Consider the following 22,704-nt stretch of genomic DNA (forward strand, 5'->3'; position numbering starts at 1 on the left):
TACTGGGGTGGACACATATAGCAGGCTTGGAAAGTATTTGGTTTGGTACCGTGCAGTTAATTACTTAAAAACAAGAACTGGGTCAGGAGCTGACTTGGTTGGAAGCCAACTGAGAAGATCACAAATGGCGACCACAAGGCTCTGGGATGCTGTAATTGTCATATTTATTTATTTATTTTATTTATTTATGAGACTTATATACCGCTTTTAAGTGCAAGCACTCTCTAAGCGGTGTACACCAGTAAGCAATATATATATATGTATATATTTACATTGCCCCCAACAATCTGGGTCCTCATTTTACCTACCTCGGAAGGATGGAAGGCTGAGTCAACCTTGAGCCGGTGAGATTTGAACCGCTGACCTGCTGAACACAGTCAGCTAAAGTGGCCTGCAGTACTGTACTCTAACTGCTGCGCCACCTCGGCTCATGAATATGTCACATCATAAATAGATACCGGTTGCTAAACCCCCAAATTTTGACCACGTGAGTGTGAGGAATGCTACGATGGTTGTAAGTATGACAATTGTTTTGTATGCCGCTTTTTTTTTTCAGTGCAGTTGTATCTTTGAATGAACAGTTGGTAAGTCAAGAATTACCTATTGTGGAATTCCATGCTGCAATGATTCATTTAATGTTTGCAATGCTGTGTAAATCCTCCTTGTTTTGCACACAGATGCTGCCTGGTACATCAGTTCTGGAGCATGATAGTCTAGTATTTTTCTTATTTCCTCTGCCTTCTGTGCTGCATATGGTCTCAGAGAATGCCTGTGCAGTGTACAATCCGTGGCTAAGCTCCTCTGGAGGGGAGCCAGGAGTTTTGAGTCTTATTCGCCAACTAACTTCCTGTTGGCATGTCTTGCATGCTTACGGCTTGTTTACATTTCACAGAACAGATCTGTCACATTAAAAAGAAAGCAAACAGAGAGGATTTTCCTTTTTTTTATGCTTTATTTTGTTTTTTGTTTTTTTTTAGAGGAAGTCAAAAATGGTCTCATAATTAACCAGCCCCACAGTCTCAGATCAAGCCAGTTCTCACTGATTGTCCTTGTATAAAACTAGAATTGCGGTTAGGTGTGTTTGTGCGTATGTGAAAAAGGGGCTAGTTCGTTTCCCTTTCCCCCTATTTCTTCTGGACTGGTTTCAGGAACAACCCACTTGATGGATTCCAAAGGTAATTGGAATCAAATACAAATGCTGTCAGCACCGCTGTATCATGGATTGGATGGGAAGGGGAAACCAGAGAGGAACAATAGAAATTAAGCGGTGAGAATTTCCCTCTTGTTTGGAAGGCTAAAAAATATTGAGCAAATAAAGCAGGCTGGAGAAAAAGATTTCAAATGGCACAGTAGACTAAAATAAGTTGTTAATATTGTATGATGTTAAATGCAGCTTTGTCTCCTTTCTGAATTTAACTCAGCTTGTAACATCACAAACCCCAGCATTTCTTTCTTCCTTCTAGTGGCAAATAGGCAAGGAACAGAGTAAGTTTGGGATCTAAGCCATGCTTCCAGCTTCACTAATATCTCTCTCTCTCTCTCTCTCTCTCTCTCTCTCTCCTCTCTTTCACTCTTTCTCTCTCTTGTATCAGATTTCTGCCAACTTGCTAAGTACAGTTGAAAAATAAAATTAGTTTAATTTGGACTTTGATATTGGTTTTGAATTTCAGTTTAGATTTAGCAACTTAGATTTTAACCAATTCAGGAAACTTCCTCACTTCAAACTTTAAATGGATGCAGGAAAATCTTATCATTTCAGAATTCTGGGGTCCTTTTGAAATGTATGCATGCCCAGGTATAGTAATTTCATCATTCTTATTAGAAATTCTGTTTATATAAAGCACCACACAGAGCAAAAAGTACAGTCACCATGTGCTTTACTGATCAACTATATAACTGTAATAGGAAACAGAAATCTCTACTAAGAACAAAAGAGCATAGAGTATATACCAGTGATGGCGAACCTTTTAGAGACTGAGTGCCCCCAAACCGCCTCTGCCCTCATCCCACCCCTGCTCCACCCCATCCTGCCTGCTCTGCTCTGCTCTGCCCCATCCCAACCCCACTCCGTCCCCACCCTGCCCGCCCACAGGGCCACTCACAGCCTCCACAGCCCACAGCAGATCACCCAGGCAGCCCAGCAGTGACATGGTGACCACGCCCTCTGCCCACGCACCCCCAGCATCAAGTGCACATGACAGGGCATGAGGGTGGAGTCATGTCCCCACTGCCCGGCTGCCATGTCCTTGGCTGTGCTGCTCTGAGCGGGCTGCGCTCGGGGGTGACTCTCCTCCAGAGGGGCTACTGTTGAAAAGGGGGCTGCAGGGGAGGCAGGGCTGGGGCAATGGCGTGCGTGCCCACAGAGAGGGCTCTGAGTGCTGCCTCTGGCACAGGCCACCATTAGTATATACCATACATCCAAACTTGTAAATACTACCATCTACTGGCTGAATACCACTGTAGGTGTTGCATAGAAATATGTTCTAACAATGGATTCCAACAGTTCTGCAACCTGTTTCTCTGTTTTTTTTAGAACTCTTTTTTAGAACTGATTTGGTCCTCTGAATTGCTCCAGGGATTCAGTTCAGACATTTAAACTGAACGGTTGAATTGACCAAGTCTTCAAATTAAATACCTGCATAGCCAGAGGGAATCCCTCTGCCTGAATACCTGGAGAATTGCTACCTGACACTAGTGGACCAAATGAACAAATCACCTAATGAGTTGTATATTTATTTTAGACGAAGTATAAAGGGTTAGAGTTAAAGTTAGGGTTACTCGTTAAGCCAATAGAAGACAAAAAATGTAGCTCAGGGTTGAGCTGTGAGATCCTTGGTGCTCTTTGAGCTTGGTTGTTTTCTTGCAGACGTTTCATTATCCAACTAGGTAAGCCTTATATGGGCAATGGCAATCACTTTAAAGTGAGTACATGTATATTTATTTTATTTCTATCCCACCTTTATTATTTTTACAAATAAGTCAAGGTGAAATGAGTTGAGCTGAGAGATAGTAACTGGCCTCAAAGCCAGCTTTCATGCCTCAGGCAGGATTAGAACTCACAGTCTCCTGCCTTTTAGCCTAGTGCCTTAACCACTGGACCAAACTGACTCTCATATATATATATATACCGTAAATGCCGGCGTATAAGACGACTTCCGCGAGCGCTGAAATTGGCGCCAAAGACGGGGGTCGTCTTATACGCCGAGTCGTCTTATACGCCAGAAATACTGGTAGTTTCCGGCGTATAAAACGACATTCTAGGAATGTGGCCCGGCTATAAAGATGGGGGTCGTCTTATACGCCGGGTCGCCTAATACGCCGGCATATACGGTATATTGCTCCTAGAAGTACGAAGCCGAAAACACCAGCCTGAAGATGACGAATGAGACTTCGTCGAAACGTCACCAAGACACTTCCAATTTGATGCAGGAGAAAACCCAAATAACCAAAGACATACATACATACATACATACATACATACATACATATATATATATATATAACATATATAACCAAAGATCCATATATATATGAATATATATATATATATATATATATATATATATATATATATATATGTTTTCTGAGGTTTTCGCGGGTATTTGTATGTAGGTCTTTGGTTGTTCGGGTTTTCTCCCACGTAAAATTGGAAGTGTCTTGGCGACGTTTCGACGAAGTCCCATTCGTCATCTTCAGGCTGGTGTTTTCAGCTTCGTGCTTCGAGCAGCAATGTGTGGTCTTAGCTGTTTCTTCCTTTTAACTGCCAGTGGGGGTATGAACTGATTGGGTGGGAGCTTGGCTGTGTTCTGATTGGGTGGAGGTGTGTTCTGAATGGTTAGGGGCTTGGCTGTGCTCTGATTGGCTGGGGGAGTGTTCTGTTTGGTTGTGCTCAGGTTAGTCTGAGTTGCAGAGGGGTTTAAGATTTTGGGTTAGGGAGTCGTTTGTCAATAAGGGCAGGTTTCCAAATGGCTGGTAGGCGGGAGGTATCATCTCGCTTGTTCATGCTGTGTGGGCGTTTACCCTAACCCTAAACCCTAACCCTATCTCGAGATAGAAAAACGCCCACACAGCATGAACACACCTCACCCAATCAGAACACAGCCAAGCTCCCATCCAATCAGTTCATACCCTCACTGGCAGTTAAAAGGAAGAAACAGCTAAAACCACACATTGCTGCTCAAAGCAAGAAGCTAAAAACACCAGCCTGAAGATGACGAATGTGACTTCGTCGAAACGTTGCCAAGACACTTCCAATTTTACGCGGGAGAAAACCCGAACAACCAAAGACATATATATATATATATATATATATATATATATATATATATATATATATATATATATGTTAATGAGAATATTAAAAACAAAAGAATGATTCCTGGGTGTATTCATTTTAAATAGCTAAAAAGCATGAACACCAGGAAAATTACAAAACTATAATCTATATATAGACTATATATATAATCCCTGCAGGAAAACACCTGGGGACCATCCCTGATATCTTCTGTTCATTATATTTTCTTTTTCTTTATATCAGTTCTCTTCCCCTTAGCTCTATTTTGGAGAAGGACAGTTTTTCCTTATCATTAGGATTCAAAGCCTGGATATCTTCTGGAAGCAAATTAAGGACTCCTGCTATTCACAGAAGCCAAGCAGCAGATGCAGAGTAACATCTGACCAACTGCAGATGAGTGGGACACGAATGACTGTAAGTGGACAACCATCCTTAATTCCCCACACCCTGGGAATTTCAGAAATTAAACTTTACCCCGAGAGGACTAGATTGGAGAAGGCTGAGCTAATGTTATTATCTTCCATCTGAATCTTTGAGAATAGGCAGGTCTTTTGTGATAAAACAAACCAATAATACTGCTAACCCAAAAGGATACCTCTTTCTGCAGGGGGAACCAATTTTCTTTAATGGGGAATAAAAGGGCGCTGTTCTCTTGATATTGTGGTGTCCTCTTGAAAGAGGCATGGGGGCGCAATGGTTAGAATGCAGTATTGCAGGCTAATTGTGCCAACTGCCAGCAGTTTGATTCTCATTGGCTCCAGATTGACTCAGCCTTCCATCCTTCTGAGGTCAGTAAAATGAGGAGTCGGATTGTTGGGGGCCATCTGCCAACACTGTAAACTGCTTATAGAGGGCTGTAAGGCACTGTGAAGCACTGTATAAGTCTAAGTGTTATTGCTATTGCTATTCTCTTACCTGTGCAATCTCTTAGGCTATCAAGAAAAACCCTTTCATTTTCAGATTGTGCAAACTAAAAGTCCTGGCTGCAAACTCAGTTGTCAGAAACTTTTTGGGGGTGGAAGAGCACTTATTGGCCTTGCCAGAGTTCAGTGTGATCTTCTCCAGTAGTTGATCAAACTTCTAGAAAGCTTCTCTATTTTTCCCCGAAGTGATTTCACTTCCTCTGCAAACAGGAAAGAAGAAGAAGAAGATAATCTCTTGATGCTATTAGCCATGCATGGTTGAACTGAGGGAAAGGAAGCTGTGAAGCAGTTGGGGAAGAGTTGGTGGGGGGAATTGGCCTTGTTCCGTCAATGTTACTATGTTATGTAAATCTTCCTTTCTAAGGTTGGGGTGGTTGAGTGTGATTGATCAAGGAAAATATTGTGCACAAATACCTTTGATGCTAATGATGCTACCCAAGTCCCATTTTCACCCACTGTAGATATTATGAGTCATTACTAACCAATCTTTAAAACATTCATACCAGAGAGATTTCGATACACTGAATCATTTTGTGGGGATTCATACAATTCTTTTTACTAATCTTCTCCCCCTGCCTCCAGGAGCCTTGGACTACAACACCCATCTTCCTTAGTTAGAGGTAAGGGAGGTTGAGAATGGCAGTTTAATATCTCTGGCTGGAGATTGGAGAAAATAGTCTAAGTATTTATTGGTGGCTGCCTAATTTCAGTTTGATACCCATATATTGGAAATCTGGAGATCATTACACTGTTCAGTTTGTGGGTTCAATCCAACCTAGGAAAAGATGGAAGCAGCTCTTCCCTTTTTTAACTTCCATTTTTGCACCCTAGTTGTCTGTAACAAAGACACTTTGAATACTTAAAACATACACCATATCAAGTCCTAACACAGATAGGAATAATGTTTGGAAGTATGGAAGAAAACCATATTTATTTAAGTTAACAGAATAACAGAGTTAGAAGAGGCCTTGGGAGTCTTCTACTCAAACCCCCTACTCAAGGCAAGAGATCTTACAAAATCCTTAACATCCTAGAAGGAAGATGCAACAGTTACTTCTTATTCACACATATATATTTTTAGGATTGCAGCCTGACCCTACAGGTCATCACAAAAGTAAGAATGAAACTGAATCAAACTAAAATCCTAATGACTTCAGAGCTATGTGCTGAGCACGTGCTTAAGTTTCCCAGTGAAGAGCTATGAACTTAAATACACTTAGCAATGCTACATTGGTGTCCACTTTTTGTAATCAAGTAGAGGTGGTCCTACACGAGACCACAACTGAGCCCAAATTTCTTTTGCTAAGTGAGACAGTTGTTAAGTGAGCTTTGCCCCTTTTTGTGACCCTCCTTGCCTCTGTTGAAAAATGAATCAGTGCTGTTGTTAAGTTAGTAACACAGCTGTAAAATGAATCTGGCTTCCCCACTGACTGCGTGTCAGAAGGATGCAAAATGTAATCACATGACCCTGGGACACTGCAATCGTCATAAACACCTACTGGTTGCCAAGTATGAATTTTGAACCCATGACCATGGGATGCAGCAATGGTCATATGTGTCATTTGTGTGAAAAACCATTGTAAGACTCTTTTTTCAATGCCGTAGGTCAGAGGCCCCCAACCTTTTAGGCACCAGGGACTGGTTCTGTGGAGAAAGATTTTTCCATGGACCAGAGGGGGCGTGGTTTCATTTGCTGCCTGCATCCAGCAGATGGTGCCTCACTTGTTTGCGTGGCCCAGTTGCTGGTATGCCACGGCCCGGTGCCGCTCCACGGAGTGGGGGTTGGGAACCTCTGCAATAGTTCATTAAATGAATGGTTGTAAGTCAAAGACTGCCAGTACTGACACATATTTAAGTTGCAATGTTTTCCTTTGATCAAAGCAATCTAAAACCTCTATTTCTGTGCAAAGCCTATTGACAGGATTAAAATAATGTCTGCATTATTTTCTGAAAATAATGCACACAATTGAGCTGACTGTAACTGAACATAGTGGGGTAATGAGATACTCTACCTTCCCTCTGTAAATGTTAGGTCCCTAGCAAACATCCCTAGAGAATTTTAGAAAACCTAAGGGCACAATTAAACTGAAATGATGCCAATTCGGAAACTTTGAAGTGGATCAAAACCTTGGAGTAGGTCATATGATTTGTGCATTTTCCTCCCAAACCTTCAGAACCCCTCCCAAACTAGTATGAGTGGTGAAATTTCTGAATGTTTTGCAAAATAGGAACTAAAAATGGGGGCATCCCACTTCTTTATTATAAATGGGGCAAAGGAGCATTAAAGGGGAGATTTTAAAAAAGACAAGATGGTGAGTGATCAAAGCCTTACCATTTTTGTACAAATGCTGTATAAGATTTAAATAAAAGCATTTGATGCATAATGAAAGCATGGGTACTCCTTCATTAAGGTATGACTTAAATCTTCACTGCCACGTTTAACTGGTTTGCATTTTCTAGGATCCCACAATACATTGCATGAATACTGAGATTTATGCAACCTGTGAAGCCAACTCAAAGATTTATGAAGTTTAATATTAACTTTGCATGCTGTGTGAATCCAACTGTTCTGGCTGAGTCCTGAATACAGCCATCAGTTTTACTGGGAACAATGTACCATTACTTTTATCTGCATCTGCCTATTAGGCTTCATGCTATTTGAACCTGGGGGAAACTAAGAGGACTTAACCTTGGCTCCTGGTGCTCTAAATCAGGGCTTTTCAACCAGTGGTACGGGTACCACCTGTGGTACATTGGCACCTGGCAGGTGGTACGTGACCATCCTAGAAAAGTAGTGGGGGAGGGGAATGAGCTGAACCGGTGGCAGCACAGCACAAGCCTGAGCGAGAGATGGCTGGAGCTGCAGGGCTGTCAGGGCTCAGCAGAAGCACCAGGATCACCCATTGTACCACTTTTAGGATATGGCAACATCCGAATACCACCAGTTGCCTAGCAAGGTGTCAAAAACCTGATGACCCAAAAAAAGGAAAAAAGTGATAAAGTACAGGTAGTCCTCGACTTACAACAGTTCGCTTAGTGACTGTTCGAAGTTACAATGGCACTGAAAAAAGTGCCCCCCAAGCCACAGCTCAGCAAGACATTTGCCTGCCCACTCGGCGGCGCTCTTCCTCCTGTCCGAGGTTTTCATTGTTGTGAGCATTTCTGTTGAGGATTGGCAGCGGGGGTGGGATGGGTGGGGTGGGGGTTTGGTTTTTATTCCCCCCGTCTGCTAGGTGGTTGCAGCAGGTTTTGGTCACTTCACATGACCCTGGGACACTGTGACCACCATAAATATGACTCAGTTGCCAAGCATCTGAATGTAAATCACAAGACCCTGGAGATGCTGCAACAGTCCAGCTGATTGGGGCTTCTTCAGGGCTCAGCAGAAGTGCCAGGATCAGCGCCGAGCTTCAGTTGGAGCCTGGTGCTGATCGTGGCTCTTCCACTGAACCCTGACAGCTCCAAAGAAGCATCAATCAGCTGGAAAGCGGCACTGATCCTGGCGCTTCTGCTGAGCCCTGACAGCCCTGCAGTTCCAGCCATCTCTCGCTCAGGCTTGTGCGATGCTGCCACTGGCTCAGCTCATTCCCCTCCCCCGCTACCACTTTTCTAGGAGGGTCGCGTACCACCTGCCAAGTGCCAATGTACCACAGGTGGTACCCGTACCACTGGTTGAAAAATCTTGGACTAGAAGACCTCCAAGTTTTCTTCCAACTCTGTTATTCTGTTAAATATTGTCCTCTGTTACTACAGCATAAAAATTCCTGTGCTGGCTTCACACAACCTGGGTCTAAGCTGGAAACTAAGCTTTACAAAACATAACTGTATGTTCACACAGAATACACAAGAAGCAATGGCTGGAAGCTCGGCCAGAGGGAGATTCAATCTGGAAATAAGGAAGGATTTCCTGACAGCGAGAACAATTAATCAGTGGAACAGCTTGCCTCCCGGAGTTGTGAATGCTACATCACTGAAGGTTTTCAAGAAAAGATTGGATAACCATTTGCTCCTGCCTGGAGCAGAGAGTTAGACTAGAAGACCTCCAAAGTCCCTTCCAGTCCTATGATTCTATGCTATGGCCTGATCATATGATTTAGTGAAGTAGTTTTATTCATGTAACACTTTCAATGGCAAATTTGTCAACCCCGTTTTAGCCTAATCAACTAATCAACTAACCAATCAGCTGTAAAAAAAAATCCCCTCAACTTTTCTCACCCTTAAAAGAGGAAAATTAGGTGTAAGGTCATCTGTATTGGAGGAAGGCTTGAAACAGGGAAGTCACCGGTGGCTTCCCAAAAGTGTGTGCTTCAACTAAAAAAGAAAAGAAAAGCGGAAAGAAGAGTTCAGCGTAATAATCTTCAGTGCAAAATTTCCTAATGGCCAGGCTGAAGTTTCCCCAAAGCTTTTTAATAATAACCCAACTACTCAGTGTATCAATGAAAAAGTGTGAGACTATTAAACAGCGGAAAAACCAGCTAATCGGACCAAGAAGAAAGCAAGGGGTTTTGGAAAATGAAAGTGTGGGTGAAGCAGATTGAAAGAATGGTGTTTTTTTTTCTTTTTTTAAAAAGAAAAACGAAAGAAAACAGCGTTGCTTTTCAACGGAAAGACTTTGAACTCTTTTTTCCTGTGTTGTGTGATTCTTCTAAGCTTTGTAGTTTCAGACCACAGAAACGTACCCACACATTCAATGTTTCCTGTCATTAGGTCTGAAACCTGTCAATATCTTTTATCTTGCCTGGTGGAGATTTTCAAAGCAGGTTAGGACAATTCCCTTTTGACATTTGGAGTGGCTGGGAATGTCCCGATTTCAAATTAAGAAGGTGTCTCTTGTCATGTAATGAATTAGGAAAGTATCTCTCATCATCTCAATGGACCAGTTTAATCTGGAACTTTGCTGGCTGAGCCAACATCTGTTCTGAAGTATTCCTCCATTCTAAAAGAAGCTTCTCTGATTTTGTATCTTATTCTCATCGTGCTTGAGAATTGATACCCCATGAAAGGGGTTTCAGTCTTTTCTCTTACTCTTCTTTCCATTTGGAACCTACAGCACCTGGCTGCTCATGCTTATAATGTAGTAGTAAGAACTTTGGCTAGTAGGCACAGAGGGAGGACGATAGGTAGCCTCCATAAGCCCTTCAACATCCATCATGATCGATATCAATAGAAATAAACATTTGTAGCTCATTGTTGAACTCTGGGGTACTTGGTGATCTCTTGGTTGTTCTTCTTGCAGGCATTTCATTACCCAACTAGGTAATGTCATCAGTGCTAACGTGATGGTGTTAGGCAGCTAACTTTACCTAGCTGAGTAATGAAACGTCTGAAAGAAATCAGTTCAGAGGAAACCAAAGACCTCACATGATTGACATCGGGATATTAGAAGAGACAGTCCAGTGACATTGAGAAAGCCAAGGGGTGGCTCGACTCCTCTCTTATTTAAGGCGGGGCTGAAGGATCTCAGATTTCCTCAACTTTGCTATGTGATCTTTTAACCTGAAGATGTTCCTTGAAATCTTTGGCATGTAAGGCATATTCCTGGCCACTGAGCATATATATCCTATTTTCCTACACTCATTAGAACAGTGGTTCTCAACCTGTGGGTCGGGACCCCATTTGGGGTCGAACGACCATTTCACGGGGGTCGCCAAACAAGGCTGTCTGCCATTTTTTCCTCCTTTTCTTTGGCCACACCCCTGGTACCCGGTGATGTATAAGTGGTTGGGGGTCACCACAACATGGGGAACTGTATTATGGGGTCGCGGCATTAGAAAGGTTGAGAACCACTGCATTAGAAAGATTAAGTCTAATGTAAACAAGCTGGAAAATAGTCCCCACCCCACCCCAAATCTGTGATGATATCCTAACATCAGCTCTTCACGCTGCCTTTATGAAGTGGTTGGAACCAAAATAGTTGCACTGTGATGTCTCTGGTATTATTTTAAACTTTGCTCCGTGACTGAAATTTCCTGTAGAGGTTAGGGTTATTTTACTTTTCAAGCCATTTCCTCTAACCTGAATTAGCATTTAAACATTTAAAAGCATTTTCTTCTCATTCATTAGTCTTTCAAGGTACAATTCCCAGATGACGTTAAGAGAAGATAATACATTTTATACCCTGAAGCATTATATTTTCATGCTATATAAATGGCCCATGAAATGAAACAATATCACAATTTTGGATTTTGATAAAAAGTGGTCCCCAAGGTTTTGGTTGCTTTTTTTTTCAAAAAAATTAAACCATGTTATTTTAAAAAACAATTGGCCAATGTTGATTTCATTTCGGCTCTAAAAGAAATCTAGTTGTGTGTGTGTGTGTGTGTATGCGCGCACATAAGAGTGAGTGAGTGAATGAGAGAGAAGGAGAGAGATTTTAATATTTTAGTTATTCACTATCAAATTTATACAGCTGCTCTGACTCTTTGGAAATGACAGTTAAATGTCTTTATTACTAAAAGTTGTGGATTTTTAAATGAATTTTATATTAATGTTTACTTTTATTTTCACTCTGGCTTGTTTGCTGATCACTGGCTATAGCAAGCGACAGAATATACATTAATGATGAGTAATTAAATCTCGTTGCTTCTCAGGGCCAATGGTTGAGGCCATTGACTTTGGAGTCACCAATCTCTATATCTCGACATAACTTCAGCACCTGGTTTAAGTCCTCTTCACTAATGTACAGGTCAAGAATATAGTAAATCCTCAATTTTAGAGGGCTTAATTCCATGGTCTAAGTTGGACTTCACTGCAAACAAATCCCCTTGTTTGATAACTCTGTCCAGACAATACTCATAATTTTCAGAATAGAATATATATTTGACATACCACTGGAGGAGAATATTTGCAACTCAGGGTTGAAATGGGGGGGAGGGGTCCTTGGTGCTCTCTGAGCTTGGTTGTTTTCTTGCAGATGTTTCATGACCCAAACTATGTAACATCATCAGAGCTAGTAAGGAGTGGGGTTTGCTGTCAGTTTATATTCTAGTGCTTGCCCTGTCAGCATTGGTCCGGATAGAGGTTAGAACATAGAGATTCTTTGGTTGGGCTGTTCAATGTTGGCTTGTTTGGGAGTTACTTGATTAGGGTATTGTTTACTTGATTGTTGGTATGGTGTTAATCTTGGAGTTAATTTATGCTCATCTGGGTGTTGATTGCTGGTGGGGAGGTGTTTGGGTCTTTTTGTTCCCTTTTTGGCTGGTTGATTGTCTCTTTTGCATATTATGTACATATTTCAAGAAAAAAGAGTTTCTGACATTTTATCCAGAAAGTGCCCAGTATCCTATGAGCTCTGGTGATGAAAGTTCATTACATCAATGATCCCTTCCTGGCAAACAAGGAGAGCCAATCACTTTTTAGGAATTGTGTACCATGTTGTCCACCTCACCAGTGCATTCTATGAATAACAATTTTGCTCCTCCAGATGTCCTGTATCTCTGACTCTTTTTCTTCAAGGACCAGCTGTGCAAGCCTTGGGAACTGTTCTATTTCTGACTGGGCTTTACCACATTTCTCATACCACACAGCTAACTAAGAAAGGACAGTTTAACCCAAAAGAATAGGGTTATTTTGATTTTTAAACCCTCCCAGCCTGCTTGCCAATGGAGTGATGGTGTTCATACAACACCGTCATCCCACTATTGATTCAGTTAAACCTGGTTTGTCAATAGGGCGTGACTGACCATTGAATTGAATTGAATTGAACACTTTATTTGGCCAAGTGTGAATAAGAGTTTGTCTCTGGTGCAGAAGTGTACATGCAAAGCAACAGACTAATGATAATCATCATCATTATCATATTACTAAGGGGGAAGTAAGAAAGATAATAAGAAGCATAAATAATAACAACACTATAGCTATACTACTGTACATGGGTAAATATACATAGACATTAGAGAGTAATGTGAGAATTATGTATTTAGCAAAGTGATGGTGCTAAGGAAAAAAATTCCCCATGTTTAGTTATTTTGGTTTTCCCAGGTTTGATCTAGTGACTTCCCTCATATTACTTGGAGGATCCTGAATAGGTTGAGAGTTGGAGGGCCTAAATGTAAAACCAATATGCTCAAGTGGGTCTCTTAGCAGACAACAACACACTATGTGAATATGGAGAGACACAGAGCCCAGCTTATCTGCTGGTATGTTGGCTGCTACCAATAATGACTTATTTTGGGCAAAAGGCAAAGCCAAGAAGATGGCTTGATTCTGATAGTGTAAAGTTTGATCTAGACATGGAAGATGAAATCTAATTGTTTTAACCTGCAGTATTCTGCAGTGCCATTCCAAGAGGAAGAACTGAAATAGTTTATATCCAGGATGTGAAGGGTCTGTAGATATTTTCACAGCCCCCCTTCTGACCCATGCAATATTACAGGTCTTTTATGGAAGGTAGGCTAGTTGCAATTGTTCTTTCTGCAGTCTTAACCATTCACATACCAATTAACATTCACAATATCTTAATAATAATAATAATAATAATAATAATAAGAAGAAGAAGAAGAAGAAGAAGAAGAAGAAGAAGAAGAAGAAGAAGAAGAAGAAGAAGAAGAAGAAGAAGAAGAAGAAGAAGAAGAAGAAGAAGAAGAGGAGGAGGAGAAGGAGGAGGAAGGAAGAAGAAGAAGAAGAAGAAGAAGAAGAAGAGAAGAAGAAGAAGAAGAAGAAGAAGAAGAAGAAGAAGAAGAAGAAGAAGAAGAAGAAGAAGAAGAAGAAGAAGAAGAAGAAAGTTGGAAGGGACCTTCTAACTCCCTGCTCAGCCAGGTAACCCTATACCATTTTGGACAAATGGCTGTCCAGTCTCTTCTTAAAAACTTCCAGTGTTGGAGCATTCACCGCTTCTGGAGGCAGGTTGTTCCACTAGTTAATTGTTCTAACTGTCAGGAAGTTTCTCCTTAGTTCTAGGTTGCTTCTCTCCTTGATTAGTTTCCATCTGTTGCTTCTTGTCCTGCCTTCAGGCGCTTTGGAGAATAGCTTGACTCCCTCTTCTTTTTGGCAGCCCCTGAGATATTGGAACACTGCTATCATGTCCTCCCTTGTTCTTCTCTTCATTAAACTAGACATACCCAATTCCAGCAACCGTTCCTCATATGTTTTAGCTTCCAGTCCCCTGATCATCTTTGTTGCTCTTCTCTGTACTCTTTCTAGAGTCTCAACATCTTTTTTACATCGTGGTGACCAAAACTGGATGCAGTATTCCAAGTGTGGCCTTACCAAGGCATTGTAAAGTGGTATTAATATTTCACGTGATCTTGATTCTATCCCTCTGTTAAATGCAGCCCAGCACTGTGTTGACTTTTTTGGCAGCTGCAGCACACGGCTGGCTCATATTTAAGTGATTGTCCACTAGGACTCCGAGTTCCCTCTCACAGTTACTACTATTGAGCAAGGTACCCCCTATACTATACCTGTATATCTTATCACTTTGCTTCTTTCTTATATAACACACACCTCAAATATTTCTGGGTAGAATCACAAAAGATACAAGCAAGGGCATAAAACAAAAAGAACAAAAGCAAGGCGCCTCAGCCAGCCCCCTCAGAAATCATCACAAACAAACCCACAGAAAACCACCATATCCTTCCTCTTGCCATACTCAGCTCAACAAAACAAAACAAAACCATGTAAATGCCAGGAAAAGGAGCTTAACATTCCACTGGGATCTTTTAAAACTTGGGCAATACATGCCCTGTAGGGCTGGAAGCCAAGTTATAATTATCTGTTTGTCGAGCGTTCTTACAAGAAATGCAGTTCAGGACTCTCTGCAGCTTGTTTAAAAGAAGAAGGGTTGCTCTAGAACTCAGTGAGGAACAAATATATATTTTTTAAATGTTTACCTATTGTATTGGCAGAGAAACTAGGTGGAGTATTTCTCTGAATGCCTCTGAGGAAAGTTCCCCAACTATTCACAAAGATTGAGACTCCCCTTGACAACAGCACGGCTGTCCAAAAATTTCCTAGAGGGGAAAAAAAAAATATCCCTAGGAGCAATTTGATCATAAGGTCTTCCTTTGGAGATTAATGAAAACACGGGAAGTCTAAAGATCGCAGAACTTCTGCAGGAGAAGAACAGTGTTTAAGAACTCTTTTATTTAACTGAAAATCAACTTTCCCACCTATTTAAGATCTGGACTGCAAGGCGATCAAACCGGTCAGTCCTAGAGGAGATCAACCCTGACTGCTCTTTAGAAGGCCAGATCCTGAAGTTGAAACTCAAGTACTTTGGCCACTTAATGAGAAGGAAGGACTCACTGGAGAAGAGCCTAATGCTGGGAAAGATTGAGGTCAAGAGAAGAAGGGGACGACAGAGAATGAGGTGGCTGGATGGAGTCACTGAAGCAGGAGGCGTGAGCTTAAATGGACTCCAGAAAATGGTAGAGGACAGGAAGGCCTGGAGGAACGTTGTCCATGGGGTTGCGACGGGTCAGACACGACTTCACAACTAACAACAACAAGCAATCAATATCCAGAGGAATTATCACCAAGATTAACACTAGACCAACAAGTGTCTAACGTTAAATACCAACTACCAACTCAGACAAACAAACAATAAACAATAGACTAATCAGGGAACCATCAAGAACATTTCCACTAACACCAGCAAGCCAATATTAATAAAATGAGAACAACTTCCAAGTCTAGTTTTTCAAGGAAAGGTTTGACTTTCCGTACTAGAAAAATGATTACAGGCTCAAAGACTAGATTGTGTAGTCTTTGGACATAAATATTTTTCAGTGGGCAGTTCTTGGAGTTTTCTTATAAAATTGCTATCAGGGTGATCAAAGTAGGCGTGAACTTAAAGGGACTCCAGAAGATGGTAGAGGACAGGAAGGCCTGGAAGAACATTGTCCATGGGGTTGCAATGGGTCGGACACGGCTTTGCAACCAACAACAAAAACAAGATCTACAGGTAATCAACTTACAACATTTAGTAACAGTTCAAAGTTGCAACAGGACTGAAAAAGTGACTTATGATCGGTTTTCACACTTACGACCTTTGCAGCAGCCCCATGATCACGTGATCAAAATTCAGACGCTTGGCAACTGACTCATATTTATGACGGTTGCAGTGTCCTGGGGTCAGGGGATCCCCTTTTGCAACCTTCTGGCATGCAAAGTCAACAGGGAAGCCTGATTCAATTAACGACTGTGTTCCTAACTTAACCACTTCAGTGATTCACTTAACAACTGTAGCAACAAAGGTCATAAACTGGGGCAAAACTCACTTAACAATTGTCTCGCTTAGCAAGAGAAAACTTGGGCTCAATTTGTGTTGCAAGTTCTGGTGAACCAGATTTTTTTTTATTGAAAAGTTTTATACAATATACATCCCAAGACCCACCCACCCCTCCCACCCCTCCCCCACTTCCCAGAGCTGAGTACAGGGTTACAAATAAACAATCAAACTCTAAAAAACATTACCCAACTATACAAGTAACTAAGTCCATAATGCACTTTAACTCCCTTTTAACATAAATATAGACAAATTAAAAATAAACATAATAATATAAACAAATCAATATTGTTAAACCATACTAAAACTAATAAAAATTAAAAAAGAAACTATTAATAATACTCTAAAATTTACTCATAGGCTAAATGAAACTTTTTAATCCCATATTTATTCTGAATATAATATATCCATCTTCTCCAAACTGAAATGTATCTTTCTTGTGAATGATCCTTCAAGTAAGCAGAAATTTTTGCCATTTCTGCTCAATTTGACACCTTAAGCGTCCAATCTTCTATAGTAGGCAAAGAGTCTTTCTTCCAATATTGCCCTACTAATAACCTTGCAACTGTTATAAAATTCAACATCAAATTAGTTTCTTTAGCATCACAATCTACAATAATACCCAACAAAAATAGTTGTGGCGTGAACTTTATCTTTCTTTTAAAAATCTTTTGAATGTTCCACCAAATCTTAATCCAAAAAGCTTTTATATTTCTACAAGTCCACCAAATATGAAAATAGGTTGCATCCAAGCTACCACATCTCCAGCATTTGGGCTGTAAATTGGGATACATATCAGACAGCTTTTTGGGATCCAAATGCCACCTATAAAACATTTTGTTGGAATATTAATGAACAGGAAGAGTCATGTGGTAACTCAGTCAGCCAATGTGAAGAAAGTGCTACTGAGTCTGTGCAAAGAGTATTGAGTTAGGAGCTGGATTTCCAGTCTAAAGTTTTGTCTCTGGTCTGTCTCTATAAGAAGTCTTCATTAAGCTATGTTGCTGTAAAGAAGAATGGGATTGTAAATATTTTTATATAAATATAAAGTTATTTGAATCAGCTAAATGCAGTCAACTGTGAGAGGTTCTGATTTATTTTTCACCAATAGAGAAATTAAAATTCTCTAACACATTTTATAAAAATTATTTGTGCTCGACAAGTTTGGGAAGAGGATTGTACCACAAAACGTGAGTATTTTTGGGCCATCTCATAAGCACAAGAACCTCTCAGGATTTCTTTAAGCACTGGTAAGAGAAAAAAAAACCAGAATAATTCTCTACGGCAAAGGTCCCCAACCTTTTGGGCACCAGGGACGGAGAGAGGTTTTTCCGCGGACCGGAAGGTATGTGGTTTTATGTGCTGCCTGCATCCCATGGATGGGGCTTTGCTTGTTTGTGCGACCCGGTTGCTGGCATGCTGTGGCCCGGTACTGGTCCACGGACTGGGGGTTGGGGACCCCTCCTCTATGGGGTTCAGTTAGGGATCTTCTGCAACACAAGAACCTGGGGAAACCTTGTTGGTATTTTTCCCCTTGGGGAATTCAGTCAACCCAACCGCAGTCTACGTCTTACCACTTAGGAGACCGTGTTACTATAACCCCGTGTTGTTGACAACAATACCTGATATTCTGAGCATTTCATCTCTAATTGGACGGAGTGCCTTTGAGGATTGCTGCTAAAAATTCAGAGGAAACGGTCCCAGCAAATTTCACTTTGCATTTGCATAACAATGCTGATGACAGCCCGGAGGCTGTAATTTTTAGTTTCAAAAACTCTTCTTTCCCATGTTCCTCCCTCCTTCGCCTGAGTGGAAAACATTTTCCCTCTTTGTGGCTCTGACATTCCTGTCAAATGATTAAAGCTGCTTGCTAGCTGAATAATAAGCCTGAGCAGTCATTAAAAATCAATGGATTTGCTCATTTGCCTGCTGGAATTAAACGGGAGCGATGCAGATGAGGATCTTAATGTTGAGTTGGAAGGGTGATAATATTTCTTTATTGCAGACATTCATGGGGGAGAAAAGGAGGCGGAATGGGAGACCGGAAAAGGATAAGATTATTTCTCAATATCGAAAAGGACCATTGGATTATAGAGTGGTTTTACTCAATCCACTTATTTTATTTTAGCTTGTATTATTCAGTAAGGCACTTCTTCCCTTACCTTGTAGCTTCATACAAGATTTACCAGTGTAGTTAATAACTCTAAAAATGATTAAAAATAACAACAAAAAAAAAAACACAAGGATATAATGTTCAAGCCAAAATTGGCCAAAAGAAAGTAGTGGTAGATAAGAACCATAGTATAGGTAGTCCTCGACTTATGACCAGAACATTTCTGTTGCTAAGTGAGACAGTTAAGTGACTTTAACCCCATTTTACTACCTTTCTTGCTACAATTGTTAAGTGAATCACTGCAATTATTAAGTTAGTAACGTGGTTGTTAAGTGAATCTGGCTTCGCCATTGATTTGGCTCGTCAGAAGGTCACAAAAAATGATCACATGACCCTGGAACACTGCAACCGTCAGAAATATGAGTTAGTTGTCAAGCATCCAAATTTTGATCATATGATCATGGGGATGCTGCAATGGCTGTGTGAAAAACAATCATAAGTCACATTTTTCAGTTCCATTGTAACTTTGAACGGTCACTGAATGAACTGTTGTAATTCAAGGACTACCTGTAGTAAATCAGATGACCAGGCTGAGCCCAAGGGAGAGGTCAAACATGTCATAAGTCATGAGTCCCTGCGCACCCGCAAGAGACCTGAGTCCAGTCAACTTTGAATACCTTTCTTATCTCCCGCTCATTCCCTTTGACTGTTAGTTGGCCAGATTCTTTTAGAGCAGTGTTTCTCAACCTTGACAATTTTAAGGCATGTGGACTTCAATTCCCAGAATTCCACAGCCAGCACTGCTGGCTGTGGAATTCTGGGAGTTGAAGTCCACATGCCTTAAAATTGTCAAGGTTGAGAAACACTGTTTTAGAGAGTTTCAGCTTGCACTAAATCTTTATATTCATTTGAATTGGCTGAATCTCTTGATTTCCTTAGCTGCTTGACATCATGAGAAGCAATGTTTCAAGTTTCCAGGTTCTCATGAACTTGCCTTGATTATTTTGAGCTAATCCAGTCTAGCCTACAGGATAAGGTTGCTTTTAAAATAAAAGCAAAAACAGAGGGGAGGGGTCCTCTATTTGGGATTCACAGCAGATTCTCATGCCACTGAACTACACAGAGAGTTCTCCAAGAACACATTGATATTTAAAACAAAGAACTTGGTACGAGAGTTTTTTTTATATTTTTGCAGATTTGCAATTGGAACTGCAGATACCTTCTTCCGGGTATGACGTGTAAACCAGACCCTAATTCTAAATTTTCTTTATGGTTTCTAAAGCAGTTCATATTAGATTTCAGTTAGGACTGAATTCCTACAATCATTGACGTGATCTTATGAGATTAAATGATTGGGCACCGACAGACTCAACATAAACCATCTTGAAGCTGGTGACTAAAAATGCATCAAAAGACCTTGTTGCACTCAGTGATCTACACATAGTCAAATTGGATTCTAGATTTACTGCCCTGTAACCTGCTCGTGGCTTAAATTCTGCACACATGCTATCTTTTGACAAGGGTGGCTAATTTGTCTTTGTTAGTTCTAGTCTGAAATGGAGCAAGGCCAAGCTTGGTGGTCTACAAGCTATACTTCAGTAGGTGGGAAGCCAGAATGTAATTTATATTCTGCTGTTCAGCAAGTAAACATATTTCTGTACTCCAGCCTAGGGTGCCTCTCAACTAGTCCGTTGCAAAAGCATTATCTTTTTAAAAAATGCTTAGCAGAGACACCTACTGGCTAAGGGTCCCCATTAAAATAGTTAAGAGCCTGGGTCACAATGCTGATGCTTTAATTTATTTAATTTACAAAATGCTTCCCAAAGGAATTTCTTTAAGCACTCCATGAATTATACTGTACAATCCCAGGACAATAAATTCATGGACAAAAACAGATGAAACAATACAAATGTGGTGCCAGAAAGGACAACAATGACAAGACTAAGTGAATACAGGTGTTGTTGTTAGTTGCAAAGTTGTGTCCAACCCATCATGACCCCATGGACAACGTTCCTCCAGGCCTTCCTGTCTTCTACCATCTTCTGGAGTCCTTTTAAGCTCATACCTGCTGCTTCAGTGACTCCATCCAGCCACCTCATTCTCTGTCGTCCCCTTCCTCTATTGCCCTCAATCTTTCCCAGCATTAGGCTCTTCTCCAGTGAGTCCTTCCTTCTCATTAGGTGGCCAAAGTACTTGACTTTCAACTTCAGGATCTGGCCTTCTAAAGAGCAGTCAGGGTTGATCTCCTCTAAGACTGACCAGTTTGATCGCCTTGCAGTCCAGGGGACTCGTAGGAGTCTTCTCCAGCACCAAAGTTCAAAGGCCTCCATTCTTTGGCGCTCAGCCTTTCTTATGGTCCAACTTTCACAGCCATACATTTTGCAACTGGGAAAACCATAGCCTTGGTAGTCCTTCACTTATAACCACAATTAAGCCTACCATTTCTTTTGCTAAGTGAGATAGTTCTTAAGTGAGCTTTGCCCCATTTTAGGACCTTGCTTGCCACAGTTGTTAAGTGGATCACTGCAGTTGTTAAATCAGAAACATGATTGTTGAGTGAATCTGGCTTCTCCATTGACTTTGCTTGTCAGAAGGTGGCAAAAGGAGGTCACATGACCCTGGGACATTGGAACCGTCATAAATATGAACCAGTTGCCAAGCGGTCGAATTTTGATCATGCAACCACAGGGATGCTGCAACAGTCATAAAGATGGTTGTAAGTCACTGTTTTCAATGGTGTTTTAACGGTCACTAAATGAATAGTTGTAAGCTGACTACCTGTAGATGTTAAAACAGGTAGAAAAGTTGATTTTCAATTAAATAAAACTTAAATGCTAAGGACGCTTTCCCAGGACTGTAGGATTAGTGGGATTATCCTCTCATATTTTGCCTTTTGTTCTTTAAATGTTTCGACTCCTTTCAACCATGACTTTCTCAATCTTCCCCCTCTTCTGAAGTCCTTCATTCTTCCCTCACATATTTGTTTTGTGATGTGGTCCTTATTCATGCTTTCTATAGAACTAAACCACCTTCACCTTAGTCACTCACTTTTATGTTCTGTCCACATTCATGCTTGACTCTCTCTCTCTTTTTGTTTTAACACACCTGTCTTTTAAAAATCTCATTTGCATAAAACTTAACTGACTTGTATACTTGGGACCTGCCCAGATCTTACTTTCATACAACAAAGTACTCAGAACATGATTTTATACAAGGACATTTTCCCTTTATGGACTAATCTTTATTCCTTATCACACAGCTCATATTACCAACCCACTTTTTTTACCAGCATTTGCATTTCCGATCAAGTCTCCTTTAGTAAATACTAGACAACTCACAACCTGTTGAGCTATCATGTCAGAGATTTTTCTTTACCTAACCAGAGAAATTAAACGGCAAATGGCAAAGCAGCACTGCGAGTGACTTCCGACTTCCTGTTGGCTTGACCACTGCTGACTACCCTCCGGCTGCTGATGGTGGGACTGCTCCACCTGGCCTCCAGAGGGTTAAGGGAGGACAGATCTACTGTACCTCTGGGCAGTGGTGCAGCAGGGTGGCAGTACTGAAGCAACCACAAAATTGCCAAATTTCAATCCCAAGGGAGTCACGAGTCCTGGAGTTCAAACAGATTCTGTATGTTAGTCCATCTGAAGTACCTTGGTTCAAATATTGTTGCCCTATGATGCACTATTTCTGTCAGTTAAAGATTACAGATACAAGAGTTTTAGTAGTAAATAGATCTCACAGAGACATACTAATTCATCTACTTGCTCTATTTTTTTTTTTTTTTTGCCATTTAGGAATCCCAAGCACCGGGATGAAGAGGATGAGGATGAGGATGAGGATGAGGATGAGAAGAAGGAGGAGGAGGAGGAGGAGGAGGAGGAGGAGGAGGAGGAGGAGGAGGAGGAGGAGAAGAAGAAGAAGAAGAAGAAGAAGAAGAAGAAGAAGAAGAAGAAGAAGAAGAAGAAGAAGAAGAAGAAGAAGAAGAAGAAGGAAGAAGAAGAAGAAGAAGAAGAAGAAGAAGAAGAAGAAGAAGAAGAAGAAGAAGAAGAAGAAGAAGAAGAAGAAGAAGAAGAAGAAGAAGAAGAAGAAGAAGAAGAAGAAGAAGAAGAAGAAGAAGAAGAAGAAGAAGGAAGAAGAATAA

The 22,704-nt window shown here is 40.9% G+C and overlaps 1 long non-coding RNA gene across 1 annotated transcript; it reads left to right on the forward strand.

Moving 5' to 3' along the window:
* Nucleotides 1-785: 785 nt before the first annotated feature.
* LOC120304830 lies at nucleotides 786-22,415 on the forward strand. The gene is made up of 3 exons (XR_005555852.1): nucleotides 786-1,267; nucleotides 4,538-4,708; nucleotides 22,358-22,415. It is a non-coding gene; the product is annotated as an uncharacterized LOC120304830 (long non-coding RNA).
* The last annotated feature ends 289 nt before the right edge of the window (nucleotides 22,416-22,704 follow it).

Source organism: Crotalus tigris, unplaced genomic scaffold, assembly GCF_016545835.1.
Source record: "Crotalus tigris isolate CLP2741 ecotype Arizona unplaced genomic scaffold, ASM1654583v1 scf7180000017661.16357234195:1864864, whole genome shotgun sequence".
Lineage (NCBI taxonomy): Eukaryota > Metazoa > Chordata > Lepidosauria > Squamata > Viperidae > Crotalus > Crotalus tigris.